Raw genomic sequence first — 16277 nt, forward strand, 5'->3', positions numbered from 1 at the left:
CATTCTTGCTTCCCATCTCTGCCTCCCTTTCCGAGTCCAATCCAATTATTTCGAGGGAGAGAGCAACCCTCGAAGGATAGGTAACCAACTATCTCCAATTCCACTCAAGTGTGGTTATCATTATATTTTATATTTTTGTTATATTTAATACAATTTTATTTAACCAGATATCCCCAATTCCATTTAAAATGAGGTTATGGGATGTTTATTATTATATCTTATGTTATGTTATTTTTATAAATTTATTTATGATAAGTTAATTTTATTATTGATTTTTTTTTAAACAATTTAATAAATGTGGCCATGGACGATGATGCGATGCAATTCCTCCCACTTAATGACGAAACTTTTACCTAACATCGATAGACTTCAGAGTATCTCTCAAATGAATGGCTATGTTATGTAAACTTTGATATGGTTAGATGGAGATTTATAAATTAGATACTATGTCGTAATATACCAATTATGAATGTAGGAGGATGAAGGAATCTGGGAGGGATATATCTCGAGAAACCTTTGCTATATTTTACACGACGACATATATTATGGCCACCACTTTCGAACTGGAATTCAATTCCTATTAAACAGAGATTGCAATCGTCCATAATATTCCACTAATAATCCATGAATTTTCCTAAATGAATGAATGGGTTTTATACCATTTCTACACCACGAGATATGGGGCAGACTCATTGGCACTTTGAAGAATACTTTCCATTGTATTGTTGTAGGCTAAGGATTCAAGGGATTCATCTCCGCCAATATTTTATGAAATACAATCATCCTATGTTTATTAAGAGAAAGGTTAATCGATAACCCATTGTCATAAAGTAGTTCGACTTTTCTATAGATTTTATATATGATCAGCTGGTTATTCCTCTTTATATTCTTTGTCTGTATGTAAAATTTTGAAGGAAATCCATTCCCACTATAATGTGACTTAGCCAGTTCATAACCCCAAACATACAATCTAACTGGAAGTTTAAAAAGCGAGAGCGAATGAGAGAGTCCTTGTTGGTCAGTTGCAGTGATTTGAAAGGGTCTTGCCTTGGAGCACCATTGACTAGTACTGAATCGTCGATTTAGCTACAACGCCACCTTAAACCATAATTCATTTTGTTACAATTTGGATAAGCGATAAGGTCATGATATGGCTATTATGTTATGCAATAGTAGAGGAAGAAGAGTTCCGGAACTCAGATTTATTAGATATTCGTGTGAGCATTGTTTTGATAGGAGTTTTGACTCGTGGGTATATAGCAATTGATTTCAGGAAGGTTTCGAATAAAAAATTTCGTTGGATCTTGTAGTTAAGGTTGAATAATGCAAAGTTGGAGTGGATCATTTAGCGGTCTCAAACCATAGAATATTTCGAGACTTATTGGATCATGTAGTGGCACTCACCTTTTTAGGGATAATAATGCAAAGTTGTAGTGGATCATTTAGCTGGATTCAAACCCTAGAATATTTCCAGACTTCATGGAGACACGTTAGTGAGACACATTTTTCATATTTGTGATTGAAAACCTTCATGAAATAAATCGAATATATGCAGTAATTTCCATCACCTCATGTGAAATTGAAATCTAAATACCTTTATCAATATAAACTTGACGATTAATTAGGGTTTGTCCATGTGATTTGTGTAGGCATAGCTCTGTGTTAGCGCAACAGTTTGAAGCTTTTGAGAATGACGCATAACTGGCATTGGATCTGTGGTGGTCCAAATATATCTCAGGGAGTTAGATAATATAACTAGCATTAGATCTGCGGTGGTCCAATTAGATCTCAGGGAGTTATATAAATGGCACAGAAATCCCAGGCATGGGCATTATGAGCAGAACGTCAACGTTTTACATGTGATTGTTACAGGGCGATAAATATAAAACATGTGAATCTAAGTTTTATAATTCCTTTAATTATTTTGTGCCATTGGAATTCTAGTAACATGATACATGAGAGTAATCATTCTAGAACCATTTCCTTCACGATGAAAGAAATGAAAAATCGTTGAACCCTCTAACTATCCAAAGGTTCCATATTCCAACTGTGAAACAAATTTAAAATAATAGTATTTCATATTCCATATTCTATAACTATCGTAGATTTAAAATAATAGTATTTATATTTGTACCATAACCATTTCTTAATCTTTTAATGCAATGACCACATCAACATCTGTGGAGAATGTTTCTTTACTTTTGAAAAATATAAACCGAGCCATTTTCATCAATGTTGATGTTTTGTTTCTCAATTCAATCAAAGCGCAGATCCTGCAGATATTATTGAATCCCTTGAAACTATTAACAAGATTTGTAAGGAAAGCGATGGCCGCCCGGGAACCCGATGTCTTGCCTGAATTATGTGGGCTGACATGGAAATCTGATAAATTTGAAGGAGTACTGGATGTCTTCTTTCACTATTATTAACAGTGCTAAGAAGTTTCGCAAATCCAATAACAAATTGTAAACCGAATGCCAAAAAATCCATGTATCTCATTTCCAGCTGTGTATAATTTTATTTATTTTTCAAGTATATTAATATTATTGAAATTAAATTTATTAATTTTACTAGTCATAATAGAAGACTTATTATTATTATTATTGAGTAGTAGGATAATTATAATTTTGATTAATATGATATTATTATCAGATATATACTAGTATAGATTCATCTTGGATTTAGCAAAGTGTGAAAAGGGATCAAATAGCAAAGTGTGAAAAGGGATCAAATCTCCTTTGAGGTGCAAAATTTTTTGAGTGTAAAATTTGTAAAAAGTTGCACTAGGAAAAATTTGATTCTTTGGATACTTGTTAGATTAGTGAATTGATTACATGAAAAAAACATAAATTTGCATTCAATCCCATTTTTGTTAGATTCAAACAAAATTGATTGAAAAAATATACCTAGAAAGGAACCAAAATATAAAATAACAAAACTACTTGAAATATTTTAACTATAATTTTTTTTTCAATTAATTTATGTAATATATAAATAGTTATTTTAAAGCATATACTAGTAATATTTTTAAATGTAATATATTACTTTTAAGAATTAAATGAATTCTACATCTTACCGTTATTTAAAAAACAAATGTTCAGCACTAATACTTTATATATATATATAAACATCGCTATTGAAATAATTTATTTAAACGTCATATCGAAATACTTTTAGAAAGTATAAGAATTAAAAAATTTCCTCGTATTCAAAAGTGAAAATAGAAGACATTTATCTATTTATTTTATTTAGTATATATCTCATTATAAAATAGATATATGATTGAGAGTGTAAATGAAATGTTTTTACAGAGTTATCATATTATTAGTCCCTAAAACTAGTTGAACTTTAATCAATATATTTTTTAATGTTTAATTATATATATATAAACCAATTCATATTTTGAAAGTTTTATTTCCACTTTCTTATACATGCATTAGAGCATAATAAAATAATCTTTCTTTTAGCCTATGTCATAGCTGATGTTCCTGAAACTTCCCTAAGTAAGTATAAGAATTTTGTTAATGTAACTATATTTTTCAGTTATTTTTGAGAACTTTGTTAATGTAACTATTTTTCAGTTATTTTTTTTAGTTCATACACATAATTATCATTATCGGATTTTATCGCAAACGGTTAGCCATAAGTTATCTTTGTATTATAAATCGTTCGCAATGTTATTTGAACATAGTTTATCTTAATTTCTCATCACTATCATAATAATCCTACATCTCATCTTTATTAATAAATGTAACTCATTATCAAAATATCTTATACGATTTAAAGTATCTAAATACGTTAGCAATATTTTGAAATATATATATATATATATATATATATATATATATATATATATATATAAATTGTGTTTAGACTTTTCAAATATAGAAAATGTTGTGATTTTAATTTTATTAATAAATTATATAAATTTTATTTTAATTTCGAATCAATTTTTTTTAAATGTAATTTTTGAAATCTAAAAATTAAAAAAATTATATATTGAAAAAATTGATTTTTACGAATGTTTAATAAATTTCGAATTAAAATAAATATATATTATTTTTAAATAATATTATTTTTATTTATATAAATTTAACATCTTTATATAAAAAAAATTATTTTTAGTTTAATTAAATTTTTATGATTAAATATATATTTATGTTTTTTTCTCTTTTCTTTAACATATTATTATAATCTTTTTCATATTTTTAAAAATGTATATATATGATATATTTGTTATTTTTTTTTAGATTTTTATATATTTATTAATATAAAATACCATAATTATAAATATTAATTTTAATTATTAAAATATATTTTAATATAAAATGGATATTATAAATTTCTTAATTTTACTATTAAAAATAAAAATTCACCGTAATAAATTGAATTGATTTATTATTGTTTTTAATTAATTTTAATTAAATAAACAATATACTTTATTATTTACACCTGAAAAACACCTCTTAGTAGGAGAAATCAAGTATGAGTATAATTTAGAAAACATCTTGCATTTGTACAGAGGTTTTTGGCCTAACTTTTAAAATATATAAATACATTCCAATGGCACTGGAATGCAAATGAGTTCTTCAATGTAAAATTAACGAGTTGCCTAAACTTTTAATTATGTGGCTTGCCATTTTGAAAGTCTATTGTAGTAATTGTTAATATCAAATCTATTATTTTTTTTTAAAATGAAATACCTTCTCGAAAGTCTAGTTTATGATTTTGGTCTTATATTATGTATCAATAGGTTGTCAAATCAGTGTTTTCATGATCTCACAAAAAATTCATTTGTTTATATATATATATATATATATATATATATATATATATTTCACTTATTAATTAATAATCTCTAAGATTGTTAGATGATAAAGTTATGGATATTAGGTTTTTTCCATGATATTTGGCTTAATTTCATAGAGTTATATTTTTTCCCTAATAAATTCTTAAATGGAATTTAATTTAATTTTATTTTATTTATGTAAAGAACGAAATAATTAATAAATTCTTAATTGGAATTTAATTTAATTTAATTTATGTAAAGAACGAAATAATTAATAGATATTATTAATTTTATTTATTTTTTATTATAATTTTTTTATATAAATAATGTTAAAAGATTTTAGTTTTAATGGTTTGGTAAATAAATTATTTTTGTAGATATGTAGGTTGAGTATTTTTGAAATATGTTGTAACTTTTATTTTCTTACATTTATAAAATAATTGCCTTTAATGTAATAGTAGTAGTTAATATTTTGTTGTGGTTGCTTTCTATGCAAATGATTAAGAAAATGAAAAACTTGTCAAACTATTGGTTTTATGTAGTACAACTGACTTTCATTTTGTTATCACATTCAACACTATTTCCATAAGTTCCATCATTTTTAATATATTTTGTAATGTTATAAGTAAATTTAATTTCAAATAAAACTTTTCTAAAATTAAATTAATTTTGGTGATGTTGTGCTTGAAAATGGGAAGGAGTGGATTCAAATATGGTCATAAAAAATAGAATATATACATTTCTTCCACCAAATTTTTTTTGAACTATATTATTAAAAGTCTTCTTGAATACAAACATTGAATAATAATAATTAAGTTTCAAAAAATTAAACTTCAAAACTTTAATTTTCGCATGTCTAACCATGCCTCTTTTTAAAATAGCTTCAATTTAAACCAGCTTAACTAGAGGTTTTATTTTCCCATTACATTTTATGCTTATTAGAATTGATATTGTTATTTTCCATCAAACTTGTATGCACAAAGATTTATATATTGATTTGTGTTTTGAATCCCTGATGATTGTATTTTATATGAAATACTATATGAATTAATTATTTTTTATAAATAGTTCAATACTTAAACATAATAATAGATTAATATTTTTAATATTTTATGGTTAGTGTTTAAATTTTGAAATAATTGTTTATTTATCATATATATATATATTAATTTTGGGCATTTAAAAATTCATCATTATTTTATATACAAAATAGAAAATTTTCATTATTATTATAAATATATATTTTTTTTAATATGAAATAATATAGGATTTTTTTTATAATTTTATTTTTAAAATATAAAGAAAAAAATAGAATATTTAGAAATGGATTACCCGTTTTAAATCATGTTTTTAGAAGTCATGTTTCTAGGAAGTTTTTACAAAAGAAATGTATACATACTTTTTAATATCAACTTTCATATTAATCAATATGCATTTCCTTGTTTCAAATCCTTTTTCATGTTTCAGTTGTGTTGCCTTGACTCTATTTCTAAACATTGAAGTGAGGAAATGGCAAAGAAATGCAATGCAGATGGTAAAAAAGAGTGAGAATAATGAAGAAGAAGAAAGGTGTTTAAATCATAGTACTTTAGATTCAACGACTCATAGACATTTTAATCTATCTCTACTTTACTCACAAAATGCATTATCAATATCTAATCAGCTTATATTCAAAAATAGGATTATGGAGTGGGACAAACATTATATGCTCTATGGATATATATAATAAGGTTATGTGGGATTGAGAACAAGATTTTTTTATATTTGCATGGATTATTTTCATTTTATTTTTTCATGAATAATATCATGTTTAATTACATATACTAAGTTCTCAATTTTTTTTTTGGTTTTGTAAGGTACATATTTCTATGTATAGAACTTTCCTTTAGATGTATTATTAGTAGAGATTTATTTATAGATTTTCTAATATTCTATGTGAGACACACAACCTTTGTTTAACTTTTATTTGTGTAAATAATATACATATCTATATCTATATCTATATATATATATATATATATATATATATATATATATATATATATATATATATATATATATATATATATATATATATAGTTTCTCTAACAAATCTGTATTTTAATACATAATTGTTTTACTAAACACATTTTATCAATCTTTTCAACTTTCTTCTATGATTCTTTAACCTATTTTATAACCTATACAACAATTATATAAAATTGTTGTTGTTACTATATTTTTTTATTTACTATTTATAGAATAGTTAATGTTCTTTCGGGATTCTTTAACTAACTCTTTAGCTCAAACAACAACCATATAACATTATTGTTGTTAATAAAAAGAAAATGTCACTATTATATGAAATGATTATATTTTTATGGCAAGTATCTTTATGATTTGTTAATAACAAAACATCATCCATGTAAATTAGCAATAACAAAGTATAATTTCTCATCTATATCTATATCTATATCTATATCTATATCTATATCTATATCTATATCTATATCTATATCTATATCTATATATATATATATATATATATATATATATATATATATATATATATATATATATATATATATATATATATATACTTCATTTATTCTTTATGATTCAATTTACTAACAAATTTATATATAAGTCAAATAGAGGATACATTCTTATTCAATTTCTATTTTACTCTTGATTTTGACTAGTCCTTCTAATTTTATGATTGATTGAAATCCTCAATTTTACAATAAACTTTTCACATAATTATAAATTATCTCTTCTCCCCTTTACTTAAAATCCTACTTTCTCCGTTATTTTTCAAATTTATTAGACATGGTATGATATTTTTTATAAAAACCAAATATTTTTTAATAAATATTGTTTCTTCATTTTTTTTTTCAAAACATCAAGTTATGAGATTTTCAATAGTTGAATCCTTAGGCCAAAGCAAACTCAAGAAAAATAGCTAACAATTTTTACATTGTTAGTCATGACAAAACTCAAGAATCATTAAGCCCCATGCCAAATTGACCAACACTATGTAATTGTGCATTGTATTAAATAATTTGTAATTCATATCTATAGGAATGCAACATTCATTTAGTTGTATATGCATATAATGTAAATGTTATTTGAACAAGTCCTACTAAAGTTACTAATTCATAATTGAATTACAAGATTTATTTTTTTCAGAAAATATAAATTGTCAAACTTTGTCATATAAATATGAATACAATTGTGCTTTGTAAAATAATGTCATAGAATAATTATTTTTCGTTATCTTACAAATATGAAAGATATATACTAATAATCTCCATATTATATTAATATTAGATGAAATATTTCATAGTATGCTTTACATGTATCATGTTACCATGATTCATATGCAAATTTTCTAGCAAAAGAATCCTTAATTTAATGGCAAGGGCTACGGTGCCTTGCGACACTTGTTTGTACTAGTTATAGCCAACATTTTTTCTTATTAACTATTTTTTATTTTATTTTAAAAGGACGTGTGTGATGTTGAGGATGGAAAAAATCACACATCTCCAATATAAGAAGTTGAGTAGGTTTAATGGTTAATAATAATGGTTAAGAATATGTGTTTTCAAATGGACTTAATGACTCTCTTGGCACAATAACTTGAGTAAGTTTAATGGTTAAGAATAAATATTTTCAAATGTGGAGTATATATGTCTAACTACACTTTAGTGAAATGAAATGATTGATTAGAGGAGGTCTCTTACATCAATTTGGTGTATGCATTGGTTGTTAATTTAATAGTAGATTAATACTATTGTTACTTTATTTTCTTATTAAAACCATAACTCTAATGTGACAACCTGAAATTAAAATATCCAACTAATTAGATCAATTATGCTATTTACAATTAAAAAACATTTATTCAACTAATTCGCATAGATTTTTTGAGAAATAGGAGCAATGGAAACTTACCTGTAGCAATGACATTCCTTACTTGTAATTTCGGAGTTGAACATTATTCGAATCTCGCTAACCGTAACAAAATTTTGCAAATGAATCTCCACCGAAGCGTAGGCTCAGCTGCACATAATCTTTCTACAACTGGCCACCCCGAACCCTCAATCAATGTACTATTGCTAAGGAATCCTTTGACTCACAACACTTTTCTCCCCAGATAATGGGGGAAGAAATGATGAATCTCATCTTCCTCATCATCTATTAAATAGACCAAACATTCCATGTGTTAACATGCATCTTTTATTTCTTTATTTTAAGTATTACTAAATTTAATATTTCCCTTAATTTAATTTTTTCTTATTTTATTCCTTTTTACTTTTCGTTAACTTTACTTATTTTTACTATTTTTATAGTTTACTTTTATATATACTTATTTAGAACTCTACTATTATTATTTACTATTTTATTTATTTATTATTATTATATTCTCTTTATTATTTATTTACTAGTATTATATTTTCGTTAATTTTCTATTATTTATTTATATTATTATCTTTTCTTTATTGTTTATCATTTATTTCCTTATATTTTAATATTATAATATTTTATTTATTATTTACTATTTTTATTATTATCCATTACATACTCCCCCTCTTTAAGGAATTTCGTCCCAAAGTTAAGTGGAATAATTTAACATTTTATTTATGTAGTTATTTATTACTTCACGTTTTCCCTACACCCTCTGTTGAACTAGTATAACCAGCAAGCATCGAAAGTTTGTACAACACCCGGGAAATAGTAAGGAATCACTATCATTTTTTCCAACTTTCAGAATCGGGCATAAGCCTCATTGGTCTATACCATATCCCAAGGCTAGCTCCAAGGCTTGTGCCTGACTGATACCTCATCTACCCCAAGGTAGGTGTTGGGCATGGGATCCCCTACAGGAGGTTTTGGGGCTTAAATCCCGAGTTTTGGTCAATTGTATTGTAAGACTCCATCAAGTATCAGTGCGGAGTGCGAAAGTCTGGGATGAGTCATAGGGTGGTCTGCCCTAAGAATTGTAAAATAATGTAAAGTTGTGTCAGCCTACCCATGGTCTGCGGACCATGGGATTGTATAAATAGAGCAAGGCTCTAAGTGTAAAGATAGTTTTTGGAAAGAAAGCAAGTAATAGATAGATGCGAAGGCATGGTTAGAACATAGGAGAAAAGTTGAAGTGTATTGGGTCGTAGTAGTAGGAAGAGGCTCTGCAGCTGAGTGCGCAGAGGCCTAGTAGAGTCCACAGCTGAGTGCGTGGACCCCTGCAGCTGAGTGCGTAGGGCAGAGTCAGGTTTGTAAGTGGGATTGTACTTGAAAAGAAATACTAATAAAGATAAGTTTTATTCGAAATATTGTGCATCTATGTTTTTGTTTATCTTTATGCATTTATATTGTTTATGATTACGTGCACTTACCTAAATATTGAATGAAGTAATAAAAATGTTGGGCCCTCACAAGTTAAGTGAAGCACTAATATAAAAGCACAGTAATAATAGAGATCAGGGTAGTACTTTCCTCGTGCCCTTACAGAAGTGCACGAAGGTAGTGGCACAAGCCGCGAAGGATAGACAGCTGCGCGGAGTAGCTCAAGAGCATAGGTTAGGACTGTGAACCTCCAGAAACTTCATCAAGACATCCCTAGGGTGTGGAAACCTGGTTCCAACATCCTCCCATACTACTTTGGGTGAGACCTCATTCCGTGCTTTTCGGACTGTTGCTAAAAGGGCTAGTAGTACTGGGATTTTCTTGGCTAAATCACTTCTGAACCTGGGTCAGGCCCCATTAAGCCAACAAATGGTTCTGTTGTCGGGACCGGGATCTGCATAAGGGATATCTGATGTTGTGTCACTACAACCCAACAAAGAAGGAAATTAAAGAGTGGTTGGATAAGAAGATTCATGAGTTCGTGACACAGGAAAATAGAACTCCACAACTATTTGAGAAAATGTGGTTGTATTGCTACGTGTTTACAGAAATCCACGAGATTTTCTTTGCATCCTTTCCATCTAAGCTATATGAGTGGATCGTGAGGTTAGCTGACAGCTAGGGAAGGTGTAGGCTCGACCAACAGATAGTGTGGACTCTAGAGCTAGTGTGTAGACTAGAAGCCTCAGAGGATAAGATAGAGCGAGCTGTGGACCACTAGATCAACCGAATAATAGGAGGATTTATTACTGTGTTTGCGGTGGACACGACTGTTAGTTATGGTGAGGCAGAGCGATGTTTTCTCAAGGGACCGTGAGGTAAGTATATTAAATCTTTGAATACCTAGATTAAGATGTTGTTATGTGAAAAGAAGGTTATGCAAATAAATTAATGTTTGGGACTACACAGAGCAGAAGAATCTATCGAAGCGGAAGTAGCGAAGAATTAGAAAACAGTCCCTTAATTTCATCCTCGTGGGAGAGCAAGGATGAGCTCGCGAAAGTTTATCCAAGAAGCGTGGTCAGTTTGATAAGGAAACAGATTTCGCAGTCACTACCCACATCGCCACCCACTTCACCTCCTTCACCTCCATCTCCACCCACTCCACCTCCACCACCTCCACGGTTCAGTATGGTGTGCGCGATCAAACTACCAGTATTAAGAGGAGTAGGGAATGAGCATCTGAACCAATTTTGGTTTGTGGTATGAGTAGTATGGGAAGCACAAGGTGTCACTGACGAAAACATTAAGAGGGCTACATTGGTGAGCACGCTGCAGGATCACGCATTAACATGGTACATCAAGCACTCTAACGACCACCCAATTGCAGGGATAGCAGACATCCATAATGCTTTGAACAGAGAATTTAGTAGGCCAAAATCAGAGATGCAGTAAATCATTGGGTTTAAAGATATTGTGATGCTTCGAGGTGAGACCCCCTGGGATCTGGACCGAAAGCTGAAGAGTATGATCCACGAAGCCAATATGATGCTAACAGATGCACAGCATCGCGCATGGTTTGTAGCATCTCTAACACCACACTTGATGACGACGCTGTCATAGTAGAAACTTTCTACCCAGGCCGAAGCGTTGGAGATGGCGATGAGATTACATGAGACTCTGATACAGGACCCTGGGTTGGGAGTTCAACAAATCCACATGTAACTATAGAATCTATGTTTGGAAATGCAAAGCTTAAAGAAGGATAGGGCACTGTGACCAGAGGCGCGTGAGGAAGTATGGTGCATAAAATGTAAAGGCCAGGGTCATGACAAGGATCACTGTTTAGTGTTCACGAACTACTTGGTAGGAGGACGGCCAATTCCATTGAGACCATAGGCGCAGGCAGGACCGAGTGCAGCACCCACTTTATGGTGCGCGATCTGTCAGATAGGAGGGAAACACACGACAGACAATTTTCATTTACTACAGAAATATATACAGACACCCCAGCAATTGTTTTGTAATTTCTACAGGTCAGTAGACCACGATGAGTGCACTTGCCGTAGTTACGAGCTAATGATGGATGAGACCCCAGCCTATAGAATGCAGACTGAAACGTGACCCCTCAACCCATATGGAGGGATGGTGCGTGTGGGATTTCAGGGGTGAGGTCGAGGATGAGGAGGAATGGGACTAGGAAGGGGTCACGGACAATTAATTTGTTACAATTACAGAGGACCAGGGCACTATGCCCTCGACTGTACCAACCCGACTAGGATATCATGTACGTGTTGTGCTCAGTTTGATCATGAAACAATAGACTGTCCTACGTTGATCACAAAGATGCATGAAAAAGGGGTATTCCAGCCTCCCCCCACTCAGAATATATAAATGATGAGGTCTAAACCGTGTGAAGAGGACCCAAATGTAAACGTGATGCTCAGAAGTGGTGCGATCATGAGAGAGGATAAGGGGAAGCAGCTAGAGGAAAGTATGTGAGTTCACAAGGCTCCTGCAAAGGAACCTGAGTTTGACTTAGAACGCGCGTAGGAGACATTCGTGGAAGTAAGAAGAGCTTCGTGGAGGCCTCCACTTCAGGTAGTAAGGATCAACCAGAGCCAGGAATGGATCCTTCAATGCTTACTACCTCTCTGGAGACATCCATGAAACTGCTGCATGACAACAAGGCAGTTAAAGGACTACAGTAATTGATCACCAGGTGCGCGGGGTCCGGAGAACCACACGTTGTCCGGAAATTGGGGAAGCATGCATTGCAAACTGGAAAAGAAATGAGGTTGATTACACAGATTGGGGAATATGAAATGGATCCGGTAATCCTAGACCTCGGTTCGACACGAATGTATTACCGTAGCAAACATGGGAATGTATGGGTAGGCCCGCGTTACAGTGGTCCCCTATTCATTTACGAATGACGAACCAACAAAAGATTTTGCCCATGGGAAGGTTGCAAGGGGTAACAATTGATATTGAAGGCTCGAGCACACAGACGGATTTTGAAGTAATAAATATTGTCGATGATAGCAATCCCTATCCTGCGTTGTTAGGAATAGACTGGGCCACCGATATGAATGGAGCCATCAACCTGAAGAAGTGCAAGATAATCTTCGAGAAAAATACATTACGCGTAGTAGTCCCATTGGACCCAATCGAAGGAGCGTGCTATAATGAACCAGTGCATGACGATGATAGCGACGATGATATTGATTATATTTACAAGATAACTGCGCGAGACCAATATTGGGTGAATCTGACTGCAGATGGGAGGATCTTGTGGGAGCGCAAAAGCTCCTGCACTTTGGATTTAGACGAGGAAGTAGAGCGATGGTAGAATCGGTTGCACAAAGTAACGACGTTGAACTGCAACATGATGGTTAGATCACTACGTTGCATGAAAACAGAGGCAATGGAGATGCCAACATATGATGGATTGACAGAGGTGGATGAATTCCTGAATAAATTTGAAAGTGCAGTATTGGAACAGGAACAGTTTGATGTGTTGAAGTGGGCACTACGCGCAACACCCACACGATGGTGGGGTACACATAAAGATAACTTTTAGGACTAGTGCGGATGTAGAAGGATGATGTGCCTATGGTTTAGAAGACCCCAAATTTGAACGAGAGTTAGGCAGAAAAGACAAAGCAACTTGTGCACCCACCTATGTAGATGGGTACAAACATGTGCTGTGCAACCCACTCAAGCACACCCCAAATGAAGGATCGAAAATTGGAACAGCACACAACAGCAAGAAAGGTGACACACACCACAAATGTTCCACATAGAATCATTCAAGAAGGTATGCAGAGTCCTGAACAGGGTTCACCAGGTGAGATGAACTGACTGGGACCTGCGTGTACCAGCAGTTCGATGGGCCTATAGGGCCATGTGCAAAAACCTGAGTGTGGAGATGATTTCGAAGTTGAAGAGCAGAGTTAAGACCATAATTTTGGAAGAAAGGAATCCTCATGCAATAGCTCTCATAGGTGGGACAGTAGACGAGGACCTAGACGAAGGAATTATGCAGTTACACAAAGCCATTCAGTGAGGGAACCTTAAACTTCATGAACTCGAAGAAGATCGGGTACAGCTGAGGAAGAAAAGCATGTTAATGGACGCAGTGATCAACAAACTAGAAAACAAAATCACGCAAGCATGTCGCATCGATAATCTAGAATGACAGAACAAGATATGAGTAGTTGTACCGCTGCATTAGAAGATTGTTGTCGAGCATTTGTGACTCTGCTACCATGGCTGCAGCCGCACCTTACCAAACAAAGTAACCATGGGAGCACACCGCATAAGGAGGAAAGCACGGCGATGACTGTCACAAGAGTAATTGAGTGGTAGCCACGGAACAGGCTGGAAGGTGAATTAAAGCCTCGCACAGGCAGTGTGACCACCTGACTATCCGTAGGGAGCACAGTCTCAGTGCTCCAAGCAGTTGAAAGAGAGCGCAGGACTATAAAAGAGTCTGTGAGGGAGTTGCGTGATCAAGAGGATACGCATAGGATCAGTATGTCACAGGGGTTGCGTCCGCACATAGGGGACTGTGCTGCCATGTGGGTAGGCTGGGAGGTGACCATTGGTGTCATTGTTCATGACAAGATGTCCAATTTAAGACAACGAGGAGCGGGCGGTGAGCAATTAAGACACGAAGTCAAAACTAGATTTGGGATGATCTACCGCCAATCTAGCATTAATGGGCCGGATATGGGGGGAACGGTCGAATTTGAATTCAAAAAACCTATAAATCACAGGTGACTATCTAGCAAACAACCCTTGGCGTTTTGAGAATTTAGTTGTTGCGCTACCAAGTGGGTATGGACCTTACGAATTTGGAGGCTTTGAGAGTAAGTTTAGTGTTTGAGACATTACTGAAGGAGACCCAAGACTTCCTAAATAGAATTATGTCGACAACCGAGGAAGGTATGCAGAGCTCTATGTTGCTAGTGGGGGATGCACCGGAAATTCCAAAATCGCCCCAGACATTGAGGCCCAAACAGGATCCATAAGTAGCAGGACCAGTCCGCATGTCTCCATGAGATCCACAGTTTGGTAAAATGTCTATGGAAGACAAGGGCAAGACTATTAATCTTGAGACAGATGATGAGGAGGAGGATCTCTAGGCTTTCATAGAAGAGATCGAGGTGGATGAAGAAATGGAGGAAGACATTTAGCTAGTGCACACTGCAACAAAAATGCCCAAGTATGTCCCTCTATGGAGAGGGAAAGCAAAAGTACCCAAGGATTTGGATGCCGTTAAGAGCGCACTCCAAACCCCACTCCTCCCAGATGGAATTTTGTTTGAAGGTTCGGTTCTGGGCTACGTGCCCATGATGAAATTTGAAGATTGGGACCTCGTGGACAACGAAAAGTTCCCACATTTGGAGACTAGAAAACTCATGAAACAGAGCAAGGAGGGGTCAGTTACAGCACTAGAGCTGTGGAAATGGCTGTGCGGTGTGGAGGAGGCTGGGCTACTCCACCTACTATGGATTCCACACTTTCACTGAGCACCAATCATGATCTTTGTCATCAGGAAACTACTTTTCCTGGTGCACGATGGGTACTTGTGGCTGGAGGAGCCTATTCCCATCATGGCGGATCTTATTCACATGATTTGTTAGCTTCCCTGTACGAGAAGGGACCCCACAAAAATAGTTGGCAAAAGTGGAGATTTGGCACTCGCAGAGGCCATGAAGAAGAAATACACGTTGGAAAAGAAGCATAGAGGCTATGTAATTAGTAGCATTCAAAACAAAGGGGTGCACGTAGCCACCCAGCTGTTGGCCAGGAAGGTGATGAGAAAATGTCACGGCAACAAGGTACCAGTGATATTCGTTGCGCTGGTTGAACAATGCGCGGAGGGGGTCCAATTCAACTGGGTTGAATTCCTCTGTGAGGAATTCCTAACCATCTTCAAAGAAGCTCAGGAGCATGGCAAGACCTTCCACTACACGTGGTTGCTCTTGTCTATATTATTGGTGACAGGGGAATTTCCTGAGGACAATCAGTTCCCTCCCCTTGAACAAGACTTGCCAGAGGCAGCAAAATAAGCGTCACTATGGGTGATGAGGAATGCCACGTGAATCCGTGAGACCAAGATCTTCTGGGTGCTCATGGAGGTGAGCGTCCAAGTGTG

Source organism: Pinus tabuliformis, chromosome Q (genome assembly GCF_031772625.1).
Source record: "Pinus tabuliformis cultivar Carrire ecotype Pingquan chromosome Q, CPIR1, whole genome shotgun sequence".
Classification (NCBI taxonomy): domain Eukaryota; kingdom Viridiplantae; phylum Streptophyta; class Pinopsida; order Pinales; family Pinaceae; genus Pinus; species Pinus tabuliformis.